Source organism: Pseudorca crassidens, chromosome 21 (genome assembly GCF_039906515.1).
Source record: "Pseudorca crassidens isolate mPseCra1 chromosome 21, mPseCra1.hap1, whole genome shotgun sequence".
Lineage (NCBI taxonomy): Eukaryota > Metazoa > Chordata > Mammalia > Artiodactyla > Delphinidae > Pseudorca > Pseudorca crassidens.
This window is the reverse complement of record NC_090316.1, coordinates 36,847,978-36,875,038: the sequence shown is the minus strand read 5'-3', so window position 1 is coordinate 36,875,038 and position 27,061 is coordinate 36,847,978. Positions and strand designations below refer to the sequence as shown.

Below are 27,061 nucleotides of genomic sequence, written 5' to 3'. Positions count from 1 at the left end.
GATATGATATGGGTTTCGTATTAAAAAACAGTGTTTAGACATGATCTTAGGATTACATATACATTTTCAGATACATAAATTTAGTGGAATGTGGTTGTGAGAAGAAGGCTACTTTAAAATCAGGCTTCCAAATGATCATTTTTTTTCTAGTAATCCATTATTAATGATAAAGACTTCAGAAAATATATTTCTCCGTTTTTTTCAGAGTAAACTGTGGCATACAAATTACCAGTGACTCTCCCATCATATGGGAAGCAAGCGACGTAACAGCCCATGCGAGGTTGCACATTCGTTTATGTGGGACCTCATTCCCAAACGTCACGACTCCAACCTGCCGCTTACTCTATACGGCAGTTATGAGAGATGACTCATCTCCCTGTATGAACACATCCTTTATTTCAGCCGTCGATGACCATGACAATTATAATACACTGTGAGACTGCTAACAATGAGGTTTTCTCCCTACCAGCTTAGTATAATTGAGAGTAAAAACAAAAAGATCAATAAAACTGTGAACTCCTGTCTTGACTAAGCAACTGACAATACAGAGATGTTTAGAGGGATCTGGTTAAATTATGAACAACTAAATTAATTATGAATGATACTTTACAGAGCAGAATTGCCTGAACATTCAGTGTGTGCGTATTTATACACGTACACTTATCTATCTATCTATATACACACATATATATATTTACAGATAGGAATATAATGAAAGAAAGTATCATGGAAGAAAAAAATCGAAGAATGTGTAATAATCCACTTGGGTCAAAACTTCTGGTAAAGAGGCAGAAAAATGTCAGGCAAGACATGTCGTGGATAATCCCGGGCTGGCAAATCATAAGAAATAACGGCTCACTGGTCAAACTTGCCACGCGCTACTCACCATCAAACTTCTTGGTAGTGACTACGAAGCCCTACCTCCTCCCTTGAAGCTATAAAAGGACTTCTGGAATTGGACTGATTAAAATGTTTAGGCCTCACATCCCACTATCATAACCACAACGTATCCAACTTAGGAGAAATTAACCTACAAATAATACATACTTACAAAGGTATAGAATTAATTCTGTGTTAACGGTGGGAAATCATCCAATTGCTGTCTATTAAATTCAACATAGGTATCCCTGAGTGACTAGATTAGTACAAATAAAGGGAATTAGGGAGAATATTTAGACATTTTATTAGCAATTTAAAAACAACAGAGTGCTGAGTGGAGAGTGTCATGTATTAAGAAGAATAATTATGGCATATTTAATTGCTAACTTATTTTTAATCTTAGTTTGGGGATCCTTTTTTTGATCCAGGAATTAATTACAGTAGCTTTTCAAGTGTACAGGTAGAGAGTTTTGAGGGGAAGAAGGGGAGATCTTTTGTTGGTGACTTTTGGTTTTGCTGAATAATGGTGAGAAAATATTGTCTGTAAACCTCTATGTTGTGGAGTTTGTTAAAGTCTGTCTTGACCAATTCACGAGTAGTTTTACATTTTTTTCATGGAATAAGAGAAAAACATATTCTCTGTAGGCGGTATGATGTAGGCCCTAGAGTCAGACCAGCTGGGTTAAGTCCTGCTCTGTTATTCTTTGCTATGTGGACCTAAACAAGTTACCTGTCCAACTGGTGCCTCAGTTTCCTCATCGGTAAAAGACTGTTACGAGGATTACATGAATTAATATGTCAAACCCTGGAACAGTACCTAGCACGTAGAAAACATGCTACGATTGTTTATTAAATACCTGTCATTTTATCCATGTACTATCTATCTATCCACACACACACCCCCCTGCTGATGGTACTGTTATTACACTACACAGATCCTTGCTTTTTTGCACTCTACTTAATTACAACTCCTTCAGAATTTTACACATCTAGTCTCCATGATCATTTGGTTTTATCCAATTGTACTTCTGGGAGAGTTTGCATTATGCGTTCCACAGCTATGTTGCTTGGGACAAACATGTTTACAATTCTTCACCTTCCTGTGAATAGAAAGTTTTCTACTTCCATAACACCCCTTTTGTTCTGTTTCATGATTATAGCCCTGAATTCCACTTCAGAGGATATGGATAAGGCAACTCCAACTTTTTCTTTGTTTTACATTTACCGGGCCCATCTTATGACTATATTTTCAAACACTAAAAAAATTATGTTACACGTGCTTTTTACAAGCAGTTGGACTTTGCCTTTCATCCCCAAATCCAAAAGTCTCTGGCTTTCTGTTGGGACACTAACAGTCACATTTATTATCACACAACTGATCTGATTCCATTCCTTCCTTGAATAAACTATTTACTATTACACATTACTTGGTTTTCTCATTTTCTTACTCTTACTTTTGCTGGGTTCATCAACTTTCTTTTAATTTATTTTGTATTCTCCACCCTCCTCCCCCAAGAAATGAAAATTCTACAAGGCAACTCAATATGCAGTGAATTTTAAATGGTTAAACTGTATTTCGAATATTTAAAAGCTGCTGGTAGAATATTTTATATGAAAGAATGAAAAGTAAACAATTTTTGCAAGGTTTGAGTTTTTCTTCAACAATGGAGTCAGTATTGATTTTTAATGTGTTTCCTAAAATAGATATTTGGTAGAAAACATAGTTGGTTGTTTAAAATTTTACTTCTTTGAGAGTGGAATTCCAGAAAGGGGTATTTTTTTTTTTCCACAAACCACTAAAAACAAGAGGAAACAGAACCTTATGTCCTTAAATGCAGTCTCTCTCTGAGACCGGAGCTAGGTGCTAGCTTTTAATGATTTTTTCTGACTAATGACATCAGACGAGGCCAGCTGTCAAATACTTACAAGCCTGCACTTAGCTCAAAGTTGGGCATACAAACATTGTAGCGGCTCTTTTATTTATTAATCTATTCTGTTCCATAAGGTGCAATTATCCAGTAAACACACCATTTTAACACAGCTTAAAAAGCTAATTAGGATATAGGCCCTCTGGAAAACCTCACACATTTTGGTCCTTCCAGTGATTCTAGGAGATTACTGCTCTCTAAAAGTTCCCAGGCTGAGGAAATGGAAATCTTTCCAAAAACTCATAAATGACTCTGATCTGCATTCCCTCTTCACATTATCTGTAGACTGTGTGATTTTAAAATTAAATACATTTAAGAAGTTAGGTACATTAGCGGTTAGAGATCCTTGTTAAGCTAGGAAGGCTCCTGCCCCCGCCTGAAAGATGTACAGAAATTCTTAGAATGTCCTCACACTGCTGGGCCCTCTGTTTCTTTAATCCAATATATGTCCCCCAAGGAGCTCATTGAGAGGTAAATGAATGGAACAGATTCTCACTGGGCATTTTTATTCGAGTCCATCTATTGTCAGTTCTGGAGAACACTTGAGAAGTGAGCTGGAAACGGTAGCAAAAACGGTAGTGAGCTGTCAGTGGTACAGTTTGTCCTTGTTTCACTGAGAAAAGGCACACTGTCCCAATAAACAGCATTTCTTCCTTTCCTATGTGTGGCTTAGGGCTGGAGAAGGGGAGGTGTCACTGGTCGTAATTGTAGAACACATAAATAATAATAGTAGCTTGCAAATCATAGATCACAGCAAACAGAGGAGTTGGCAGTCATGAAGGCAAGAAAACAGACGCTTCCAGCACCAGCTAATTTCCTGCCCTCTTAAAAAATAAGTTCTCCTTCCTAACAGTAAACGTGCAATGATTTTGTTTGCCTCTTCAGCTGCAGGTTAAGGAAGATGAAACTTCTAAATCATAGATCTTTTTTTTTTTTCTTTTTTCTCAGACAAAATAGATTTTATTTTATTTTTTCCACATCTTTGTTAGATTATAATTGCCTTACATTGTTGTGTTGGTTTCTGCTGTATAACAAAGTGAATCAGCTATACGTATACATATATCCCAGGTACATAAGTATATGGAGGTGTTTTTTTCCTTCAAGAGGTACCAAGGTGGAAAGGGGGGTGGGATGAACTGGGAGATTGGGATTGACATATCACGCTACTGTGTATCAAACAGATAACTAATAAGGACCTACTGTATAGCACAGGGAACTCTACCTTATATTCTGTAATGGCCTATATGGGAAAAGAATCTAAAAAAGAGTGGATATATGTATAACTTTGCTGTACAGCAGAAACTAACACAACACTGTAAATCAACTGTTCTCCAATAAAAATTAATTAAAAAAATTCATGATCATTACTTTTACTAACTAGATGTAAGTGGTAAGCCTTCGGCTTACTCTTAACCATTCTTGTGCTGAGAGCGCCAGCTTGTAAAACACACATGGGGTCAGATTAGGTTTCGCAGAAAGAAAAATTGATGCTCGGATCCAAGAATTTCTAGTTTATATCACACCCGGCCAATCTGACCTCATCAGAGGTAAGACACCTAGCACCCTGCAAACTGCAGACTTGGATGACACCTTTTTCTGCTGGACTCCCCCAAACATGAAAAATATGACAGGACGCGATGCTAAAAATTGAGTTTGTGTGATAGAGACCCTGTGGGCAACTTTCTCATCCCTCCAACCTATGAAAACTCAGCGGGAGAATTCCCAGAGGATGACAGTGGCTGAGAAACTCTCCCCACGTTATTACAATGTTGAAAGGTTTCTCATTTACTGCCGGTGAAAAGTGTCCGTTGTGGCTTCTAAAAAAAACCTGTGAAGCCACATGGGTGTAAAGTATTTTTTTTTCAACTTTTCAAGAAACTAGTGACAATGCTAAGTTCACTGTTTCAGCTTTGGGTGTGAAGTCTTTCACCCTATTTGTGATGGCAGGTTTACATCTGTGCTGTAACCTATTCTTACAGCCAAGTAATCAGAACTGGATTTCACACACGGACAGCCTTTGTCTTTCTGGATGTCAGACGATTGCTCCAAACACGAAACGCGATGAACTCCATACACGTGGCTTACGTGTTAGTCTATGAGTATAAGCGTTCCACGTAGGTTATGCGAGGACTGGTTAGTGATCTTGCAAAGAAGGTAGGCTTCGGTATGATATGGAAATTGACAACACCCAGAGCACGGGAAGAGTTGGCAGCCCTGAGCGTGACAGTGGAAAGCCCCAGGAGGGGACCGTAACCCAGAGTCCACTGTGAAGACATCGTGGCCATCAGCATTTGAGTCGTCAGGTTGCAAACTTTGCTGGTTGCTTGTCCCCAGCATTTGCTTTTGTACAGCGGTTTTGACAGCTGCACTGCTCACAGCAAACTGCCACTGTCGTTTGTTCTGCTTCAGCGCCACTCGACTGTCACCGCCTGTCATGAGGCAAGAAAGCACCGAACCTAACGCCATCCGACAGGGTTTAATCATTCCTGTTACTCCTGTTGCCTGCAAGGCCACCTTGAAACACACAGCATGCAACTCGACTCTTCCTACAGCACTTGTTTCATAGGCTTCCACTGTTTTGTTTTTGTTTTTTAAAGAGAGTGATGAGCTATATTCCTTTGATTAAAAAACATCAGAGAATTTTATGTATTTGCTAAAGAAATAATACTGAAATGTATCAATTAGGAACCAAACCCAATGAAACTGCAGCTGGCTTTCCATCACCCTCTTCAAGCGGTAGCTGCTTTGCTCCTTACTTATTCTGCTGGAAAGAAGAGAGGGAAGATGTCTTTTGTTTCACCGGGAGAACTGGGCAGAAGAGAACTAGTTATTTATGTATTTATTTTGGATGTGGACCATTTTTATAGTCTTTATTGAATTTGTTACAATATTGCTTCTGCTGTAATGTTTTGGTTTTTTGGCCCCGAGGCATGTGGGATCTTAGCTCCCCGACCAAGGATCGAACACGCACCCCCTGCATGTGAAGGCTAAGTCCTAATCACCGAACTGCCAGGGAAGTCCCAAAAGAACGGGTTATTTCTTTGGCTAGAGAAAGCATATGGGGAAAGACATTAGCAACTTGTTTTTCCAGCCTCCCTTCATTTGGGAGAGCTTTATACCCATCGACTCACTTTTCCTAGGAGCTCCTTGCCTTGGTCGAGGGCCAACTCCTCTCGCACAGAGGCACTCACTGAGGAGTCGCTAGATACGTGGTGTGTCATCATGTATTTCCCAAGGAAGGTCTCAACTGCAGCTGGTGGGGCGATAAACACCAGAGATGATCTGTATGCTTTTCGCTCATGCAAATAAGAGCCTGCCCTCAGGGGCAATATTCCTCCACCGCAAAGGAGAGAAATCCAGCCAGTCTTGTCAACACTCCTAGTATCAAACCCGAATGGACCACGTGCTATCAGACACTGTGGTCTAGCTTCACAATGGTCCCCAGAGGATCCTGGGGCAAGAGAGCAGCATCGCAAAGGATAAAGCCACAGAGTTTTACGCGTTGACATCACTCGGCCACACATGCCGAGTAGGAGTATCCCTTTTGGAATACACGTTTGGGTTAAAAGTAGCTGGATTTTGGCCACATACACTGATAATGAATATAAATATTTGGTCTGATTTCTGCATGGCCACTTCAACGTCCTATGTTTAGATTCAAGCCATCCAGCTTAGTGTGCGCATGCAAATTCTTAATTGGCTGAAAAACTTCTTAGTATTCGATGAGATGATTGATTGATGACGAGAACAATCTGAGTTCATTTCCTAGAATCATGTTATACTGGGAAAATCATTCCTTTATTTATATTTTATTGAGTAAAAATAAGGAAGGCTATAAAGAAGGAAAGAATCTTCATGAAACTAATACTTTCAAAAACTTTACAAAGGTCACAATAGAAGTAATGAGCTGAATATAGATAACTGAACTGTGAAGAACTAGGTATAAGATTACTAGGAACTGTTTTTTTTCTTCCTTTTAATTAGTACCAAAATCAAAAGCCACGAACAAAACCTGGTGTCTGGGATGCGGGAAAGGCCAAGGACATCACTGCCCTAATTTACTGGCACATGAACAACAGAATTGTCCACACAACTGCCACTGAGCTGCACCTGAAATCTGAGGCAGGAGAAACTGCGACGTGCTCACTGGCAGCCAGAAGACACCCAGGTTTGCACCTGAGAGCTGACTTTCTAAAATCTAACAAAACACACAACCTTGACAATGCCTTTGGAAAGGTGACAAAAAGTCAAGGGTAGGGTAACCCCTTGGCTCATCCACATTAATATCTCAGTTTTCTGGGGGCTGCAGGTAAGATTAATTAAAGCTCTTGGCTAATCATGGGATAGAAATGTCAGCCATGGGTTGCTATAGGACAATTAGCAACCCCTTACAGCTGTCCGGCTTTGAAATGAAAATCACGACGGTGATCATGTTTGCCTGCCCCCCATGTCCCGCAGAATCCGGTTCTGCCTACCTTTCCAGCTTTACTCTAACCGTCTCCCAGTCTCAAGCCTCAGGTTCTACCCAGACGGGAGACTGGCTTAGTAACTGTTAAACTTTTGATAAATTCCCACGGCTATTCCTTTGTTAAGGCCACTTCCTTTTGCAATGCCATTCCCTTCTTTATCACTTGAAATGTTATTCATCTTTTGATCGTAGATTTCACAATCTTTCTTATCCATGAAACGTTTTCTCATTTCTCCACTCAAGTACGTTCTCTCTCTACTGAACTTTCTAAAGCTTGTTATTTGTACTTTTCTTACAAAACTGGGTTACTTTGCATGGGTCTTCTCTCTACTGTATTGATATGATAGCAAGTGGAGAGCAAGACTGTATGATTTTATACGTGTGTGTGTGTGTGTGTGTGTGTGCACCTCTATATACACACACATACGCAAATCACTGAGAATACAGAACCCAGTAAAGGCAAGTGGGAGGCATTCAATGAATAATAACATATTGTCATCCCTTGTATTTTGTTAAAACTAGAACAGATAACTTCAACTTTGCTTGTGTCTAATATGCTCTTGTGATTGTTGGTCTGGTTGCTAACTTGAAGCTTCGTGATTAGTAAACTGATTTATAGCTTCAAAGATAGCTTCAACATCTGCCAACATAACTACGTCTATAAAAAATGTTTTACAAGGAATATGCTTGTCAATTTTATAAGGTTGCTTCCTTTCCCCACATCGTTTCACTGCATAAATGAATCAAGCCTCACTAACCCCCAAATTCCATTAACTGAAGAGCATTCCCTGGTGTTGCCTGCTGGCCGAGGAGCCCCAGTCCAACATTTTGATGATCACGTACATAACACAGCACCTCCCTGGTCCCTCGTGATGGTATGACATGCAAGGGCATCTCTAAACCTCTCTGCCATCTGCTTGTTCAAGGTCAAAAACAAAACTCCATGAAAATAATAACTAGTGCCTAAAACATTTTTTTCTGGGGGCTGAAATTGTGGAATATGCCACGCATATGACCCACGGTATCATTTCAACAGTGGCTCATTGCCGATTGCACGGCAAGTCAGGCTGAGTCATCGGCAGGCCGTCTTGCAGGTAAGAAAAATGGCTTCAGCCCAAGCACCAACCTGCACATACATTTTTATACACTGAACGCAGGATAAATCCATCTTTTTTCTCATTTTTGTAAAACAACTGTGGGTATTATCCAAAACTAGCTGACTGTTAACCAGACAACTGGCCAGATCGATAACGTTCCACGTGGACCCTGGCTGGTGCGTCCCCATCTGTACGGCCTGCTGCCTGCCTGTTCTGAATTATGGAGAGCAGGGAGGGGGATCCAAGCGAGAAGGGTTCCATGGCAGAGGTCGCCTCTGCTCTCGCCTGCTTGGGGGAGATATTTTTCTCTTTTATGCTTTGATAGTGTCGCTGATTAGAGACGGTTCCAACCCCTCTCCTCACTTTCAAAGTATTTCTGTGTGAAGAACCCCTGACCTAGAGTTCGTGGAGGACCAACTGCACGTGTGATTCACCTTCGGGTGTCCTAATGCTAGCTGTACACAAGCGTTTCAGTCCCTTCTTGTCTTTTGTGTCTTACTTTCTTACGCTTCAAAACTTGGGGACTCTTATTTCCTTCAGACAAATAGTATAACATTTGATAAGCATGGAAATGTACTTACGGATGAAGCATGACCACACACTTCCGCGTCAGCTGTTAGTTTTCAGCTCTGAACTCTCAACCTCTGTTGTGTGAGTGGCAGCAGGTAAAGGCTTTAAACTCTTTCCAGCAGATGGAATAAGTCTTGTCAGTTGTTACCTTGCCACTGAGCTATTTTTTGGTTTCTTAATTTTTTTCAGTACTCTTTTTTTCTTGGTTATATATTACTTGCTATGAGTTTTTAAAAGATACAATTTTTTAAAATATATTTTGGAAGCAAAAAGAAATTTCTAGCAACTGTTGACTTTTTTTTTTCTTAATTTTACTCTCTGTTCTGGGCTGTCTATGCAGCAGGGTTTGAGAAAATAAAATTGGGGTGTGGTGTTCATCATTTTCACGCCAAATAATAAAATGATACCACTGTGGCTTGAGATAATAAGTATTATTTTCTCTATTTTGGTCTTGATTGGTACCTACATTCCACTTTTAATCCAAATGTAGTAACAAGGAATTCAACAGCTTCTATAATGAACGACCTTGTCAGAAACGAGGACTCATGTCTGCTGAGCTGCTACAGTGGAGTGAATCATACTTGGGTACAGCCCGAGGTTGGGAATATCAAAACCAACTGTCTAAATATCAAAACCAACTGCCTAAATGAGGAATAGGAGTCCAGGCTGCTGCTTTTAAGTCAAAGACCTTAAAAATAGCAACTTCGGTGAAGAAAATTGAAACAAAAAGCAGGAAAAGGGTGTTAGGAATGAGATAGGAGTCAAGTTGACGGATTACAAAAAACACATAGATACACCTAAAGAGACAGGCTCATGCACGTGCAAACATGTTATGATACGAGCTCTGGGTCTTCTTTCCTACCTGTGCTTTATTGACAGGTCAGCATTTTTTCCCCCAAAAGATCATGACAGAAGTACTCCATCAAAACCCTCAACCCCACTCCAACACACAGACAGTTGAATGTAATGGAAGGAAACTAAACGTGGGTGAAGGGAAAAGCAGGTTCCTGCTCCGTGGCTATGATCCTGGGGTCTTTCTGCAGAACTGACTGCTGGTCTTGGGTGTGATAAGCCTGGTGCTCATGACTGTTACTCCAGAGCTTACTCCTGTGGTTGCACTTCTGAGAACGTGTAATGGGTTCTGGAGCAGAAAGGAAGTTCCTAACGAGGGCAGTGGAAGAAATTTAAGAGTCCTGGGTCACAGACTGGGAAATGGCAGGGTTTTTTTAGAAGAACTTTGTGATGATTAAATTCCGTATTTAAAAGTAATATTCTGACTCAAGTCCTGCAGGAGACAATATGATTCACTGAAAATAATTTTGCTTTCAAATCATGGTCTTGAGTTAGAAGACCGGACCCACCTCTTACTTACTGAGGATCTCTATAAACCTGCATTTCTTGATCTGGAAATGAGCACTAATCCTGCAGTGTTATTATAAATATGGGTAGAATGATGTTGAATCCCTAGCATCGATCTTCTCACAAAACTAGTGCTAATAATTTTTCCTAATAAACAGAAACCTATAAAAAGCAATTTTTTTTTTTTTTTTTTTTTTTTTTTTTTTTGCAGTACGCGAGCCCCTCCCTGATGTGGCCTCTCCCGTTGCGGAGCACAGGCTCTGGACGCGCAGGCTCAGTGGCCATGGCTCACGGGCCCATGCCGCTCCGCGGCACGTGGGATCTTCCCGGACCGGGGCACAAACCCGCGTCCCCTGCATCGGCAGGCGGACTCTCAACCACTGCACCACCGGGGAAGCCCTAAAAAGCAATTTTTAATCTCCCTACTGAGTGATACGATCAGTTAACACTTAGGCGTGGTGCCTCTTTGAACAAGCTTGTAGACCCAAACAACAACCAGTGAAATGATTATTTTCACAACTTATTACATTCTAAAATACCTTAAAGTAATTATGTCTCTGTAGAAGTAGACAGAGATTAAATCAAGGATGTCCTACTATAAAAACTAAAACAAAGAAACTGATAATCCTTTTCTAAAAATGCACAGGTGTTTTTCATTTAGCCTCATCACATCTGGACCCTTGTTCCAAGCTAATAGTATAATGTCATATCATGGTCCTCTAAGAATAATTCTACGAGTTTCTGTTACACTTTCTAAAAATTACCCATCGTGTGGGTTGTCCAAAACTGACACAATAAACCTTGGAGAAGAAGTCAGAGACAGCTGGAGTCTCCCATACTAAGAACTTTGGAGTAAAATCCTACTGAGCTATAACTCCAGCAAAGGATCCATTGGAGCCACTGGGTAGAAAAGTCAATCCTGCCTAATTCGACTGAACAGAAACAAGAAAAAAGTGCTAAAAATGGTTTTATTTAATTGTTGTGATAGACCCATGGACCTAATACAAGTGATAGAATGGGTAAAACCATTAAGTACTCAAGATGAATTTTCTTTGGCTTTCCCTACCTTTTTCATCATTTAAGACACATATTAGGCACCATATAAGACATGGTCGCTTCCTGCATAAAGAACTCATCATCCTCCCTTTTCTTTGGGTTCTTCTACCCCGTGACCATGAAATCTGTGTGTCTTCAAGCCACCTTCCAGGAGCTAAGGACCTGTCACAGTAACACCTAGCTCAAGTTTCAGGGCTGGAAACTTTCTCTTCTCACATCCATTAAGACACTTGTTTTTTGTGTCTCATTTCCTCTCTGTTTTCTGTTACGGATCAAAGCAAACCCATAACCTAAATCTACTACTTTGGCAAACAGACAGACTAATGGATGAATACCTGATAACTGGGTTCTGTGTCATTGACTTGGGAGAGACTTGATTTTAATAAGGGACTATTCAAGACCAAAACACTAACCTAGAGGTGTAAATAATTAATGGTCTTATGATAAGACATTAAGAGGCGTATTTTGGGCAGGTGGGTGTTTCTAGAGGCCCTTTAAAAATATTTTATACTTGATCTATATATTAAGTTCTCTCTGGTTATCACACTTCTAGAAAGAGGTCAAATTTGGTGATAAAACACATTAATTTTAAGGAGAACCTGAGACAAAATTAATGGTCTGAGGTTGAAATATATGACTTTTATCTTGCGATATTCACAAAAGAAGTCGAACTTGTCAACACCACAGGCATCTTAAAAAGTATACAATATTGGCAATGAAAGCACAAAACTATAATAACTTTAAAAAGAAATTGTCTTTTGAAACACTGCTAGACAGAGTGCCCTGCAGATGAAAAGCAAGTAGACTTTCTGCTTATTACAATCACATACTCTCCCTCAAACATTTCTCTTTTGAATGGGAAAAAATGAGTTTTCCTCTTCTAAAAAAAGCAGTATTTCAAACAATGTGTTTTCTTGTGATAAGAGATCGGTTTTAATGTCTTTACAAAAGAGGACTTTCAAAATGGTATGTTATGGGGGAAAGCGTTAGGATTACAAATCACACTGATTTTAAAAGGACCCAAAATTCTGTAAAATTGTTCCACCCTTTGCCAAGTTCTTTCAGGGAGATGCATGTTTTTCTGGAAGGTTTGTGGTAGAGTTATTTGTTAGTTAGCATTGCTTTGTAAGGAAAAAATAAAGCCTAAAAGGACCCCTCTTAGGGAAGAGATATGGGAACATATGTATATGTATAACTGATTCACTTTGTTATAAAGCAGAAAGTAACACACCATTGTAAAGCAATCATACTCCTGTAAAGATGTTAAAAAAAAAAAAAAAGGACCCTTCTTAAAATTTCTCAAAACTTAGCTCCAACCATTTTCCCCTAATTATAGGGGGGAAAGTCAGTGTATCATCTTCCTAGGAATCTCCTCTATATTAATACTGTTTAGAGAGCAATCCACTATGATGCCAACTTTACTCTATTTTCCTGCTATATTTCCCCCCCAAATAAATGCTTTTCTTTAGCCTCTTGATCTTACAGCATTATAGTAGAGATCCTCTAACACAGAATTTAATAAATATATTCAACCTACATTTCTCATTCTGCAAAGTTATTTGAAAAATATTTTAGAATTATTCTATAATGTTCTAGATTTAAATTACAGTGTAATAATTTATGGGTGGTGTACGCAATGACATCTGGCCCCTGGCCTCTTGTCTAACAATACAGTAGACAAGAATGATTACTCCATAATTCACACCCTGTCATGTCTTATTGCTTAATTAAAGCACAACCTTCCTCTACATGACAAGCAATTGGACTGTTAACATTACAGATGATTATCCAGCCCAGCATATTTTATTTTTACAGCGTACTCTTTTTATGAAATGAGGGTGCTTACTTCAGGTACACCTACCTCTGAAAACATGAAAAACCTGGTTCTTTACTTACCTTCTGGCTCTTGTGCAAACTGCCACTAACAAAAACATGGGCAAAGTATTAGATGTTACAAATTAGTAATTTAAATATTGAAATAACAGCCCAATATCTATCAAGCAAATTAACGAATGGGTTTGATGGCCTCTGAGTGTAACAGTTTCTTTTCTCTGTTCTTCTTTTTTTTTGGCCGTGCTGCATGGCATGCGGGATCTTAGTTCTCTGACCAGCGATTGAACCCGTACCCCCTGCAGTGGAAGCGCAGAGCCCTAACCACTGGGTTGCCAGGGAATTCCCTTTTCTTCTATAATTGATCAAGCAAACACTAGGGGTGATGCCTATGTGCTGGTACTTGTAAAATACATAAATGTGTAGGGTCTGTACAAGAAAACCTTAAAACTCTACTGAAGGACTCAGAAGAGAGTAAGAAAGCGATAAAGGCTAGTCATCATGTGAGTAAGAATATCGTCGAGTGCAAAGGGATGGATTTTCCTCAAATCTATGAATCTGACAGTAATTCAATACAAATTTAAAAGTCAACAGGATTTTTTTTACCTTGATAAAGTGATACTAAAATGTTTAGGTTAAAGGATAAGTATTCAAAAATTGCTAGAAGAATCCCTGGGGAGGAGCAATGAGCATCATCTGGTGATGTCCTTTATCATAAAATATATCCCAAATGGTACAATAATTAAAAGAGTTTGGTACTGGAGAAGATATGATAAGAAAGATCAATGCAAATCTGGAAATAAACACAAATGCATGTAGAAATTTAGATGACATTAGTATTTGAAATAAAAGGGATAGAAACATTTGGTTAACTATTTGAAGAAAAAATAAATAAAGCTGGACCCCTATCTAATTCTTTACAGCAAATAAATCTCAAATGGGTCAAAATTTAAATATGAAAAATGGAACCATATAAATTCTAGAAGGTAAATTCATCTATAAGCTGACAAGATGTTTTTACACAGGATGCAAAATCCAGAAGACATAAAGAAGAGATTGAAAAAAATAGCCAAGAATAGTATAACTAAAATCAAAATGCAAATGAAAATCTCAGAGAAAACATGTTTAATATGCTTGAAAAAATAATGTTCCTAATTTAAAAAATATTCCAATCAAACACAAGAAAGATGATTACCACAACAGAAAAAGAGTCAAAAATTAGGAAAGCTATATTCTTGTTTAAAATTGAAGTAGCATTAGTTTATAACATTATCTAAGTTTCATGTATGCAATATTATATCAATGTTGTGATATTGCACTGCAAATCTTGAAAGATGTTACCTTTGGGAGAAACTGTGCAAAAGGTATAGGGGATCTCTCAGTATTATTTTTATAACTGCATGTGAACCTACGGTGGTCTCAAAATTAAGTTTAATTTTATAAAGGACAAGAAAACTAGGAAAGACCATATACAGGAAGAGAAAATTTCTAATACCCAAGAAACACATGAAAATAGAATCGCTTTTAGTCCAAAGGCAAATACAAAGAACTATGATAACTGATATTGGTGAAGATGAGGACGGTAAGGAAAGTAGCTCCTCTCATCCACTGCTGACAGAACTAAAATGTGTCTAATCTTACTAGAAGGTGATTAAGAGACAGATACATATACATCTCCCGTAAGATGTTATAGAAAAACTTGAACGAACTTTTTGGCCAACCCTATATAATATATGCAAATTTTAAATAAATTCTCATGCCCTGTGACCCACTAATGCTAATTTACTTTGTGAATATAGCAGCGAAGATTTCTCAAATATAAATATATACAGAGATATGTTACAGCATTGTTGCTAATAGTGAAAAATTGGAAATAACTAAAGAGTCCATCAATGGAGAAACGTTCTGACTAACTGAATTTTGGCACGTTCGCGAGGGAGCAGCTGTTAAAAAGAATGAGGCAGATATCTGTGAGCCAATATATATCAAAATTAAGGGGGAAAAAGCAATGTGCAAGACAGTGGGTATATATGTTTCTTTTGTATAAGTAAAAAAATACTAGCCAATCATCATCCTATCGATCTCCTAGGTCAAAGGAGATAGATAGGATGGTGAAGAGGGGGGCAGATACGTCAGGGTGCAGGGAAAGGCTTATGCGGTCTCCATCTTCTAAACCTCTTGGGCTTTGAGTAGGGATGGCTTGACCTCAGCTCCACCTGGCAGTCCCCCACCATGTCATCCCTTCTCTATGTGCTTTTCTCTACCCTGGTAGCACAGGGGCTGGGCAGTGAGCTTAGTGCCCGGGACTGTCCAGGCAGTGAGGAGCACATCAGAGACCCACGAGCCTGTGAGTACTTCTCTGGACCGTTCCCTCCCTTGGCCTTGAGGATGGGAAGCCACCCAGACCCACCCCTGCTCTTACTTAGCGGCATCTAAATAAGTAGAGGCATAGGTATAAATAAGTAGAACAAGGTAAGCAGACAAACAGCTGTACATAGGGAATTAATAGCCAGATAGTACAACATTCCTAGCCTTCCTTATTATTGCTTACAGACCGCTGTTCACTCCCCCGCTCAAATACCCCATCTTGGACTAGCGCGTCACTAGGTTGTATCACACTTTAAAGCTACTCCTTACCAACCTCCCCCAGGCCCTCTTCTGCGTTCCTTGGAAATTTTTTACCCGAGTCCATTCTCACTCTTTCTAACATTACTCCTGTCAAATTCCAGGTGATCTGGATATCCACATTGATCCTTGCACAGCAAACCTAGCCTCTTAGACCTGAGCTCCGAAGTTCTTGGACTCTTTTTAACCTCTTTTACATGGTCACAATATTGACTTTTTTTCATCACAAATGACTGAGATCTCACTTTTAAGCACTCCATTCTTTAGCACCGACCCCCTCCTCATTCCAGCTCATTCCCTAAAGGCCTGGAACTCCTTCTGCGACGGTGTTTACAATCTTTTGATCCTAACGCCATTCCTCTGCCTCTCACCCCTCATTTCGTACCCAGTTTAAATTCCACAACCTTATGCTGTAATCATCCCTTTGCGTATGCCGTCAACTCATTCACCCAGCTTGAGCTCCTTGATATTCCCTTGGCAGAGCTCCAACCACTGTGCCACCGACTCTGCCTGCTCTGTACCTGCCCCTGCACAACTGAGTATGGTGAGTGAATATGGTGAATGAAAGCCACGCAACCTTACGCACTGGTCTTATCCTAAATTCCTGACCACTAACCTCCATGGCACCTTCGTGCTTCTGGTTTCTCAGGTTATTTTCTCAGTCTACTCACGTTCCCTTCCATCACGATTTTATACGCTCTCCTCCACCTTCAAACCTCCACCATCCTCAGTGTCAGCTTATGCCCTTGCTTCTATTGCATTAAGACAAGCGGACAAGCTAGAAGAGATCTTCCATAAGGTCTCTCCTCATTTGCCCACCTTTCTTCGTTTGTACTTGTTGATGCCAACTTCTCTTCTCTGGATCTCCCTCCACACTTGCCTGAAGCCTGTTGCTCTCTCACCTACATACAAAGAACTCCAGTGGATCTTGCATCAGCAATTCCCCCCCCCTCATTGATTGAATTGCCCTTACCAAATATAAAACATACTGTTATTGTTATTATCTCAAAGGAAACAAAACTTTCTCCCCACTTCTAACTATAGATACCATCTAATTTTTTTCTCTATTTATAGCAAGATTCCTTCAAAGAGTGATCTGTACAGATTACTTCTAATTTTTCTCTTCTCGTTCTCTTGAGCCAATGTCAATTAGATTTTCTCTCCCACCACACCACAACTGACCTAACATTGCGAATCCAATCCAATCTTCAGGTTCCTCGATATAAGCACAACATTTGCAAATGGCTTCCACATGGTTTCCAGGAAACCACTCTTTTCCGGTCTCCCCCTCTTCATTGGGTAAAAGCCTCAGAATCCTGACTTCTCGACACCGGGGCGCTTGTGTCTAAGCCCTGGGTCCTCTTTTCTTCTCTACCCACAATGGCTCCTCTAGTGATTTCACCCCGTTACGTGGCTTTAAATACCATCTATATGCTGAGAATTCCTATCTCTAACCAAGACCTAAACCACAGACTGTTGCTGTAGTTGACCTCACATCTCAGACCCAGTCCATCACAAATTCTGACAGTACCAGCTTCAGAATATACTTGGAATGGAAAACCACATATTGCCACTGCTTCCTCTACCTTCCTGGCTCCAGCCACCGTCATCTCTTGCCTGGATGATTACAACAGTCTTCTAACTACTGTCCCTGTTTCTGTCCTTTCTCCTACTTAGTCTAGTATCAACATAGCAACTGGGGATGTCCTTTTAAAACATACATCAGGATCACCTTTTCTCTCTGTTCAAAACCATCCAATATTCCACATCCCGAAAATACAAAATCTTTTAAAAGCTTCCCACGTTACATGGATTAGAAGCTAAAACCTGCTAGTATCTCCAGCTCTGTGACTCTCCGATGCTCTTCCGCTCTCCTGCCCGTCCCAGCTCTCTTAGTTCCTTTGCACTGCTTTCCTCCACCCGGGAGGGCTTTCCTCAAAGCCTTTGCATGTGCTGTTTCTCCTGCCTGGAGCTCTTTCCCAACGACCCACTGGGTTCCTTCTCTCCTCCTTCAAGTCTTTGCTTAACTATCACTTTCTCAATAAGACCTTCAAGTCATCCTTCCTTGTTTTACTTTTTCCATACTATTACTTCTCTCTCTCTCTCTCTGTCTCACACACACACACACACACACACACACACACACACACACTCACACACATACACACAGTCTTATTTATTCTGTTTATGGTCTGTTTCTCCCCACAAGAATGTAAGACCCATGAAGGCCAGAAGTTTTAAAAATTTGTTTTGCTTCCTGTTACACCCTAGCACCAAAAATAGTGCTTGATATGTAAGAAACTCTGAATAACTATTTGTTGAGTGAATGCATAAATGATAGGTAGATATTTAAAGGGATATGAATTTCTGTGGAAGAAAAATTATAACTAGTAATTATTTGAGGGGAAATAATTTTTTTAAATGTACTTTTTTCCCTAATCATGTACATCATTAGTTTCTGTTATTTAAAATTTTAACAAAAATGGTATTAGCATGGATATTACAGGATGTTATAGGATATTTGTTGGTTTTTTTCAACATGCTCCTGTTTTTTTAAAAAACAAGGTAACAAATTTTATTAATAAATCTTCAAGATCTTTAAAATTGTTATTAAAGTTACAAGAAATTAACCCAGAGATCAAACAGTAGAATAATGAATTGCCCAGCTAACTGAATAGTCCCGCATCTAAAGAGTTATATAAATTCCAAATGAAGACATAGTATAAGAAACCTTTCAGGTGATTGAAGCAAGTGACTGAAGCAGTACGTATATAAGTGATCTGTTTCAAAGACCAGAGAAACATTTACCGAGGATTTTTGGACACTGCAATGGTAGAGGGTGACCAGCATGTCTTTTGCTGTGTTCATTCATGTACTGGCTAGTAACAGTATGCTTGTGATGAGATGTAGGAATTGGAATCGTGGATCTGATGGTCCATGTTCAGAAACAGAACAGAGTAAGAACTGATTTGATTAGCTTGAGTGATAGGCTATTATGTTAATGGCTCCATTCCAGGCAGCGTGGCCCCGGACATCTCAGTGCTGACTGGGCTCCGTCTCATAATAACTTACGACTTTCTGTCAGGCACCAGCACTTTGATTATCCAACATATATGAAGACAAAAGCTGATACTAATTCAGGTACCTTTGAGCAATCTGAATCCAAAGGTATGTTCCACACAGTACGATGAAAGAATGTTGAGTTTTTGTTAACTGCATGAAAAATATGTGAATTCAAGTAGAATTTTCTGCCAATTTATGAACATATGGTTACTTTCTACTAATAAATATTTCTAGGGGTATGAGACTAACGAAGCACACAGTGATACTGCCTTTTCATCATTATTAAAGATATAAACTCTCAAGAGATATGAAGAGATGTAGGTCATTCCATGCATAATTTCATACAAAGCCACTTCAACTAGCAAACCTTGCTCAGTACATAATAGGTGATGAAGGAATGTGGTCTGAACACATAATAGCAGAAAATCAAAATGAACACTTAGGATTTTTGAGGGCCATGTTTCCTGCTCCTTCCACCTAAATAATTTTTTTAATAGATAATGCTCTATTACTTATATTTCCATGGCCTTGATACACTGTGTTTGGGTCCTGCTAGCCACCCAATAATAAAAGGATCTAAGTAAAGGAGCTATTCCATTTTTATTCCATTTCAGTCCTAGCGAGACAGTCTTGATGCTAAAAGCATTTTATATTTTTTACGAGATGATCAGCTCAAGATTTTCTGATCTCCCTCAATTTTTCTCCACTTCAGGTTTTCTCACAGATAATAATAAAGCCATTTTGATAGAAATGTAGCCATCTTACGATTTTCTTTTTAAGTAGAGCGTCATATTTTTCACAATTTGAAACAGCAGGCACAGCAAAGTGCACTGCAGTGGAAAGAGAAGAAGTGTGAGAGCAACACGTTCTCCTGAATTTTCAGGAATCCAAAGTCCTAAAAGAATTCTTTTTGATTTTTGCTGCTAGGACACGGTAGTTCCCTAAATACTTCTGAATCTAACCCTGTTTCCCTCTATCACTTTCTTCTCTATTTCGGCCAGTACTGATTTTTTGGAATGTTTGGGCTCTGTATTTTACTTATTACTTCTAAAACTTACTGCAGTGGTTCTATTGTTTGGAATTTTTTTCCTTTTGTTCTCACTGTTTGCTTTTCCACTTCTATTCATTTTGACGTATAACCATTAGGCTTAAACATTTCTCAATCTAGTTTTCTTTGTGGTCTTCATCCCTTTACTCTCACCTTTTAAAATTTTACAAAGTAAAACTCAAGCTCTATTTGTATTTTGTCTGAATAATACATATATTTTAATGATATATTTTAAGTAAATAATTTAATATCCCATATTATTCATATATCCTTGACAAAAGTTGAAACACTGTTTTTTCACAATTTTTAAAAGAGTTAAAAATCTGTGAATAAAACTTTCAGATATAAATGAAGACATCTAATATGGTGTAATCATCTTCAATTTTAGCAAATAGCCCTGTGCTTGAATTTTATTTTAGACCATTAAACCACCTAGATTATATCAAATGGTTTTTAGAGATTGTGAAAGTGAGACCCTCAGAATACCTCTAAATTTCTTTCAGAATGAAATAAACATAAAAGAAATATTTCAGTATGGTCTTTAGGTGTGTTTACAGTTAGGTACATTTCCGAAAACTAAACTCAAGGACTAGGATTGGATTTGATTTCAAACAATCCCTCCGTTGCATATGTGCTGGTTGCTATGCAACACAATTTAATACCAACAAATGATGCCAAGTGATTTTTGCATACTATAATTGGCTTGTAAGTTTTGCGGCTTGAAAATTGCGAAGAGAGGTGGTTATTTAAATTTCAATGGCTATGTTAAAATGCTACTTTTTTAATTAAAAAAAAAAAACAACTATAATACAAAACCTACACCTTAAAACTGAAGAAAAGACCTGACTTCTGTGATAATAAATGTGCAACAGTCTGGAAAGTTTCTCTTTCACTCTTTGGGAAAGCAAAGAACATATTTCAATAACTTTTTCCGCTGGTCTACTCACCTAGCTTCTCTGATGAGTTGGCTGTAGGAAGCCTGTGTAGAGGCAGGGCTCAATTAGTGTAATTTATGTATCCTTGGACGTCAATCATTCCTGTTGAGAGGTGGGACTCGTAAGCTCTCAGTGCATTAATTAAGAGCTTATCTCAGCAGAGCCATCTTTCTACCTAAGGACCAAAAAGAAAGTTTTAATTAGATTTTTAAAAGCAAGTATGTCATCTATGAAAGCAAGTATAGTTCTTTAGTTAGTCTGTGAGGCCACAACTGGAAAAGAATATTGCAAACCATACAAAGGGCGCCTGTTTTCAATCATCTGTGATGTTATAAGTAGGTGGGGAGCGTCAATCTCCAACACCGGCTTCCGTCCTTGGACCACCACCTCCTGTAAATAACTGAAGCTTTGACTACGTTGTTTCATTGCCAACATAATTACTGGACCCTTGTCTAATTATTGATGCAGAGCTGATGCTGATGAAGTGCAATTACAACGTTGAGGACAGACAGTATTTTTCTCTGATGGCTGACTTTTTGTTCCAGGCTAGCTTCTGACTGAATATGCAATGGGCCACACAATGCAAGTTCAGCAAAAGGGAGTGAGGGAACTTGCACAATACATCAGTTTCATGGGTTCAGTGATGGAGTGAGTGTGCTGTTGCTGGCTAACCTAAAAACACAGGGACTCAAGAGAGGTAAAAACTTAGCTAGGCTCATTGGTGTCAGCTGCTTGAGAGGCTGTTCTACTGGAATGGCTTGTGTGAGGCCATCAAACACACTCCTTAGGGCTCACTTGGGAAATAATAGATACATTATTGATTAAAATATTTATAAATTAAGGGAGGGAAACAAATTTTAAAAGCCAGTTCAGATTCTAGAAGGGAAATATATCTACTAATAGCTATTAACCCCTCCCCCTCCATAACTAAGGGGGGGTCGGGATGCATGCTTAGGAGAACAAACACAAACGCGTCTGCCAATGTCAAGGAAAAAGGAAATAGTGAAAACAAAAGGAAGAAAAAATACTGAACAATAGGAACACTGCAATAAGTTGTAGAAATAATGAATAAAGGACCAAACCTAAACTTTCAGAAAAATCAGCACTGAAAACAGTAGCAATGCAAAATTTCTCTTTTCGGAAAAGTTACAGGCAAGGGGGACATATAAACCCAAGCACAGTGAGCACAAAATAAACAACATGGTGATTACAAGGGTGTTTCTGACAGCCGGACTAGCAGCATGGACAGATGCTTCGGAGAGCAAGACTAGCTCTGTTCCAGGGTCCTTGTTGCTATGATATTTCATTTTGTTTTTCTAAGGGAAGGTGTCTAGGAAATCCAGTTACTGTATAGCCTATAAATTTACCCCCCAAGTAGCATACTTGACATGCACTGAATAACAGCCGCAAAGCTGACAAAAGAAACTAGAGACTTTACAGGTATGTGGCTTGCGCCGTATGTTTCTAAATGATAGTGTACGATGAAAACATTACTATACAGACACTTTGTCAGAAGAATAAAGTTGGAAGGTTGTAACCCATCATTTATGCTAATGTCCATAGATATTTTGCAGTCCTTTCTCCACTCTTTCTCTCACATGTTTTCCCAGATATTTTGCCTCATGTATGGTACTGTATAATGGTTATTGCACAATGCATTCAGTAGTACTCCCCAGATACAACTAGGTAATTGTGCTGGTTACACCAATCGTGTGTGCCTGATAAATTTATGTAATACAAACATCCTGCCTTGGAATACCGATCTTGTGTCCTTCAATGCGTCTTTTTTTTGCATTTAAGCCAGGGTATATTACAACGTCCAATGACCTCCTGAGCATCTTATACTCAAGGATGTCTAAATGGTAATATTCATACATACAGTTTTACGTTTTATGATTGTGTGAAATTTGTTTGCCGCAGGAATCTCTTTGTTTCCAATGTTTAAATTATGTTTATGATAGACTGAGGGCAGAACATGGTGAAATGATCAGATATTTAGTGCAGTTGTTTTCAAAGGAGGAAAACATCAGGATGTGCCTTGCCATGGGTTGCCAGCCTTTTTTTTTTTTTTCCTGAAGAAGTCTGGGAGTCTGAAGGCTGCTCCCAGTGACAGTGACCAGGGTCATTGCTATGCATTCCCTGTCAGTTCCTATGGGCCATGTTTCTCAATTAAGAACGTGACAGAAGGAATAGGCTTCAGAGCAGGCAGTAAATTTGGGGGCTTTTAGTCAAATATACGAATTTTCTCACTGCTTAATTTGCAGCTGCAAAAGGACCTAACTTTAGGATTTGGAGTAAAAGTTAAGTCTTTTCCTGAATGAAAATTTCCTTGTTATTTTATACAACATTTTCTCAACTTAATGAGACCTTTTGAGTCAGCTAAAGTAGAAGGCCAGCTGGAATTACAGCTGGAACAATGTATCCGATATATTATACCCTTTGTGATTTGCTCTGAAATTGATTGCAGTGTTGCCATGGCATCCCAAGGGAGAAACCCTGGTCTGTGTTTGGAGAATGGCAACTGGTGGGAGACCTGGATTCATCTTCTGCCCTGCCTGTACTACAGGAAATTGCATCATTTCGCAAAGATTCTGTTTATGATGCTACCAGACCCGTGCCTTAACCCAAGACTCTCATCTCCTCAGAAAGTGATTCTCTGTTCCTAGCTACATGCTTCCATGATGACAGCTGTAGGGCAAGGAAGTCTATGACCTTGTTTCTTCTCCTAAGGCTTTGGTAAGCCTCCCCTAGGTCCTGGCAGTCTGGCAGGGGTCACTGACGTTTATCAATTTGATGAACTGGGGGCTGATAAAAAAAAAAAAAGTGAGCGCTTGTAGTGACATCTCAGAGCCTCAATCTGTTTCAATTTAAATTTTAATTTATTCACTATCTAAGGGTAGCATAGCTGGGATTGGTATTATTGTTTCTTAAATGGTATTTGAGTGTATATGCTCACATGAAGCTATGTGGCTCAGAAAACAAAGACTTAGAATGTACTTACTCAGAATGGTTTTTACCAGATGGACCAGTAAATTCTGTTGAACATTTAGCTAATTCCTTCAGTGAAATCAGTCACACTAGCATATATTAATTTGCCACATTTTCTACACTCGTGGGACTTGTGTCCAAAGGCAAACTATAATGAAGCTGTAGATAAAATGACCCAGTTTTGTGTTGTCTTATTACTAGTGATTAAGTGTGAAAGAGTAGGATTTACTGTCTGACCTCCTCTATTCTTTTTGAGAAATTATATTAGAAGGAATAAAAATTCCTTTTTTAAATATATTGTGAGAAAAAAGAGAGACATTACAATGGAACATTGGGTTCAAATACACAGGTATCATTAGCAGTATAACCTGGGACTTCCAGTAGCCTTGAAATGATGAAAACACCAACTTTGAATCTATTTTATAATTGAGATTCGCAGTTGTGAAATGATTAGAGATTTTCATGTTTCTGTTAATGAGATTTAATACAGAAAACTTTACAGATACTAATTCAATGTAGTAATGCCAAAGAAAGACAAACCAAGTCTAGTGTCTCAGAATGTGTAGGTTTGGGGAACAAGACAGAATATTCTGCAAAGTCTACTCATTTAGACAGATTGTTTCCCCTAAGCTGGGTGGGTTACCATTCTTTTACCTTTGGCATTTTATTATTCAGTTTAATGCTGAAATATTTTATTGTACCTGAACCTAGAGGTTTTCCACTTTAACGTATTTATAAGAAAATAATAAATAAATGAAGATTTAGTCCAGTCCTGATGTCAGGATTGTAGTAAGTTTCATATTTTTTTTTTCAGATTTCCCCAGTTTTATTTACGTGTCTGTATGTTAAGTAGTACACAATTTTTTTTTTTTTTTTTTTAAACCCACTTTTCCCAATTCTGACTGAGGAAAAGTGATTAGTTTGTAGCTACTTTCTTGACATTTGAATTGTTTGGGAGAGAACAGTCCTCAAGTTTTCTGGGCATTAGGTTATATAGGTGATGTCAAGTACTATCTTCTTGTACTGAATGTCTCAGTTACCAAATTTTTTTCTTGTAACTCTTCTTCAAGTTTAACAATAATTGGGCGGAGGGGCAAAAATTAATGTACTTCATTGAGAACCTGTTCTAATGTAATTTTTGAATTAAAGATCAATCTTTCATAATAACAAATCTGGCAGTTAGTGAAACTATTCAAACGCTTTAGGGGTAAAGTATTGTGGTGAAAACAGTAGGGGAAATGCATATTTCTTTATTTATTTTTAAACAATGTTTTCTTGTTTACCCTGCTTTTTGTATTTTCATGTAGATTCTATATGTGGGCATATTAGCATATGTTACCCAGACGTGTTAATTGCATCTTTATTAAGTCAACTGATTTTCTTTCAAAGAAGATTGAGAGTAGAGAACGTTTGAATACTTAACAAATATTCAGTAGTTCCAATAATCTTGTAAATGTCATGACATTTGGAGAGCTTCACTTTCATCAGGCCATTTCCTTAAAATTCCTGTAGAAACTATACATAGGATATTTTTAAGAGAGTTTTTGGCTATTCTATAGTCCATGTCTATTCTCTACCAATAATCAAGACTTATGTCTCCTATTCTCATATTCTCAATAACCCTAAGCAAAGGAGAAAAATAATGGACTTTTTTTCAGTCATCTAAAAACTCTTGAGACTTAGGATCACATTTAACCAGTTATACTTTCACATAAAATATGAATCACTTTGAAAATTGGTCTCCTTCAGGCAAAATCACCAAAACAACAAGTCTGTAATTGAATACAAATGCATACATATGTCTGTATATTTGCATGGATACGTTTAATGCCAAGTAAAAGTCTTCAACTTCTTCCACTGTCAGTACTAAGACATGTACGTATGTGGTTATGTGGGGTATACATGAGACACGATGGATTCTTTCACACTTGTGTTTATTCAGTACATTGTTATTGAGTCCCCAGATAAGTGCCAAGCACTACGCTGTATTCTGGGGACAAAATGATGAGCAGAACAGATGAGGACGCTGCCTTCATTAAGCTTCTATATATATATATATATATATATATATATATATATATATATATATATATACACACACACATAAAATAATGGTTACCCAATACCTCAGTACATTTATCCATTAGTCCCTACATTTGTCTATTTTATATACCATGCATCCTAACACTATTATCAATCCAGTGATTTTTCACTTCCCAAAAACACTTAAAAAAACATACTCTGTGTTGAAGTCTGATTCGCCACATATGATGATTGAAAAAGCAATTCTAAATGATTTCTGGGCATTCAGTATAAGGGAGAATTTTCAAAGATATGTTTATGGCTTAATAATTAAATTGGGGTGAATGTGCCTGCTGGGAACTTCTGCAATAATAAAACAGAACGGCAGGTTCCAAGCCACAAACAAAGAACTTTTTCTTTCAAAGATCTGAGTCACAGCATATTAGTATTTAATAGTTTTGCATTTTTAAATGCATAATGCCAGAATTTCATGGTAAGGAGTCTTGAATAATTATTCAAGTTCAATCCAAAAGGTTCTGAGAAACAAAGAATGGGAAGCGAATACTCAACAACACAACTATCCCAGGAACTCTAAGTGACAGAAGCAGTAAGATACGGTTGCTTTGATCTCAGTTCTGGAGCGGCCCGTTCCCCCACCCGTAAGATACGCAGACTCAGTCTTTTTCTGCCTTCCACACACTAATCTGCAGCTGGTAACCACATCTCAGAATGCCAAGGGATGCCCACAAGAGGAAATGGCTGTCTGGGAACAGCACTGACGCTTGACCCACAGACCTCAAAGTGCTCGGGTTTTATCAAAAGCTAAAACAGGAGAGCATAAAAGAATGCACGAGTTCGCCACTTTTCCTGAGATTCAGTGAATTCAGTCACCCTTTTCTCGATAAAATGATCACAGAAAAATACTAGTCCACAGAGATAAGCAACAGCTGGGACGATAAAGATATGGAGACTTTCTGTTTCAAAGATACAGGAGTTTGGGAAAATAACTTCTTTTCAAGGTAGCATTTTACCATACATAGGCTTCAGAAGATTGGACTTCATTATACCTTGATATCTGTTTACGTTTATCAACCTTCATCTATTTATCTATCCTCAGCAGTCGAAGAAAAACAACGTTCCACTGTCACTCCATGGTAGTAACTGGAAGAAACTGCTTAGATACTGATTTTGAT

The 27,061-nt window shown here is 38.5% G+C and overlaps 1 long non-coding RNA gene across 1 annotated transcript in view; it reads right to left on the bottom strand.

Annotated features, from left to right (window-relative positions):
• LOC137216080 (uncharacterized) overlaps positions 1 to 21,010 on the bottom strand; it is a 284,238-nt gene extending 263,228 nt beyond the window's left edge. Inside the window, exon 1 of the long non-coding RNA XR_010939585.1 lies at positions 20,871 to 21,010. This is a non-coding gene — a long non-coding RNA (uncharacterized lncRNA). The remainder of the gene's footprint in view (positions 1 to 20,870) is intronic.
• Positions 21,011 to 27,061: the final 6,051 nt, after the last annotated feature.